The sequence below is a fragment of the Trichosurus vulpecula genome, chromosome 7 (genome assembly GCF_011100635.1).
Source record: "Trichosurus vulpecula isolate mTriVul1 chromosome 7, mTriVul1.pri, whole genome shotgun sequence".
Lineage (NCBI taxonomy): Eukaryota > Metazoa > Chordata > Mammalia > Diprotodontia > Phalangeridae > Trichosurus > Trichosurus vulpecula.
The window spans coordinates 36,223,581-36,226,344 of record NC_050579.1 but is presented as its reverse complement, the minus strand read 5'-3'; positions in this window follow the sequence as shown (position 1 = coordinate 36,226,344).

Genomic DNA, 2,764 nt, shown 5'->3' with positions numbered 1-2,764 from the left:
CTTCTTCTCCATTTCTTCTCCAGCCTACTCAGCCTCTGCCCTCCAGGAAGCCACCTGGGCTCCTTGCAAAGTCAGCCCCTTCCCTCAGGTGCTTAGGGCCCCAAGCTTTCAGTCTCAAGGTGGGTGTGTCCCCCCCAATTCCCAGGGATTGTCCTTCATCCCCATCCCCTATTAATAGGCTGGTCCAGGCTGGAGGTATCTATTAATCCTTTCAGCATGATCATTAGGCAGTAATAGAGGCCCTGGCTATTTCCTCCAAGGCTCAGAGGTGGATCATCAAAGACCCTGATCTGTTCCAAAGGAGAGTCACAGAGAAGTCCTTCTGGGTGGATCGAGGTCTGGGGAAGCTAGAGGCCCTTGGGCACTGAGGCTCCCTCCAAGGCCAATGGAGAATGGGACCTGAGTCCCCCTTCTGGACCACTAGCACATAGGAGAGAGAATGGGAAGCTGGGAAAAGAGGGGCTGACACCTCTAAGGTGAAAAGTATACTTCTGGCCTCTGGCCCAGATCTCTGAAGTGATGAGACTCTACAGTTTGCTCGGATCTGGATCATCCTCTGCTTGCCTGGCTCAGGAGGGCTCTTTCTGCCTCAAATACATCACCTCCTCCCCCAATTAAGGCTTTTGCAGCCAGAGGAGTTGAGGTCAAGCTTCAGGAACCCCCTCCAGCCTCCTGAAGTTGCCCCTCCCTGCCAGACCCCCTCCAGCTAACAGCTCGGAAACTCCCTGGATTTCCCCAGGCAGGCCCTAGGGTCACCCAACCAGAACCAGCTCAGGCCTCCAGGCCCACCTCTCCCTGGTGCTCTCCACCACCCCCACCCCCACCCCCACCCCACACTGGTTTACTCCTCACCTGTCAGACAAGAATAACAGTTTGGTCCCCTGGGGAAATGTCTCCCCCAGTTCTCAAGTACATGGAGCCCACCAGCCTTAAGTTCAAGAGCTGACCAGGGACCAAGCCCATTAGCTTAGAAGTAACTTATAGACCTGACCCATTCCCCCCAGGCTTTTCCACTAGGCCCCTGTTCCTCAAACCTTATTCTTCTCTGCTCCTTTGAAGAAACCCTCTATAACTAGCTCCCTCCCTTCGCTCCTTTTCAACCTGGCTCATGACTGACTCACTAGCTGCCTCCAGGAAGTCTGCCTGTCTTAACCTCTGCTCCGCTGTGATCTCGTCTTTATGATGTCCCTTTTGCGCTTAGCTCACCTCAACCTGGCTGCTACTCAACCAGTGTCTTATCATTCTTCATCCACTCTCTTCACCTCCAGTCTCCCCCTTCCTGTGTCCTTTTCTTTATTTGGGGTGGGGGGGTAAGTCAGAGTTGAGGAACAGAAGAGAAAAGAAGGAAGATCAGAAAGAAACACAGACAAGGCAGGACAGCTTTGAAAGTTCCATGCTGAGAGAATCCTCTCTCTTTTCACTTCTGTGTCTTAGAATCCCTGATTTCCTTCAAGACTCAAGCTCTACCTTCCAAAAGCCCCCAGCTACCTCCCAAATCACCCAAATCCAATGTGTGTAGCGGGGCAATAGGGGGGAAGAGGTTCTCCTGTTCTCATATAAAGAAGCTTTAATAGAGAAAATGGTCTCCCATCCCCCTTTTCTTTCTTCCAAATGAGCTCAAATTGGCCTCTCAATTAAATCCAATGTCTTTTTCTTCTAATTTATTATTTTATTTTCCCCCAATTATATTCATTTTATATCCATTTTGTATGTCTTTTATATCTATATTTATGTACATGTCTCCCTTGGCTAAACTGGATACAGGTACAGTTTCACTTTCATCTTCAGAGAACTGGAAATTGAGGGGATGCCCATTAATTGGGGAATGGCTGAAAAAGTTGTGCTATGTTTATGCAATGGAATACTATTGTGCTAGAAGAAATGAGGAGCAGGGAGATTTCAGAAAAACCTGGAAAGGCTTCCATGAACTGATGCTGAGTGAAATGAGCAGAACCAGGAGAACACTGTACACAGTAACAGCAACACTATGCGCTGATCGTGTCCATCTTCACTGTCTCAGTGCCTGACACGTAGTAGGCGATTAATAAATACTTGTCGATTGGCTATTTGCCGTTGTCTGGTGGTCTTGGGAGAGTCTCTGAAGTCCCTCTCGATTCATTACAAGTTATCTGAGTGTCGATTTCGTCCAGCTCGCTTACGGGGGAATAAGAGAAGGGTAATAACCATAACTGACATTTATAGAGGGCTTATAAAGTCCTTTACATATATTATCTCTCCATCTTGTGAATGCTGTTACCCATTCCCATTTTGCAGATGAGAACACTGAGACTCTGAGAGATTAAATGGATCACACAGCTGGGAAGTGTTCAAGGCAGGATTAGAATCCAGGTCCAACTCTGTATCCACTCTACCGTGTAAGCTTCTTGAGGGAAGGGACTGTCTTTCACCTCTTTTTGTATCCCCAGTGTTTAGCACAGTGCCTGACCCATAGTAGAAGCTTAATAAATGCCTGTTGATTGATTGAAGATGCCTCTTGAAGTAAAGCATAGAGTATGCTCTTAAGAAAGGTGCTTCTAATCTAATCAAAGGGGTCAACCCTGCATAGAATTAGAGCTAACTTGTCTATAGGTTTTGAGATTTACAAACCACTTCTCTTAGGCAGTCGTGCAAGGCAGGCAGCAGGAGTATTATCCCAGAAATTTTACAGATAAAAAAACAGAGCCTCGGTTTCCCTCCTTGTAAAGTGACCAGTTCAGTCAAATCTAGACAATATCTCAGGCTCCTTCCAGCCCTGACATGCTAT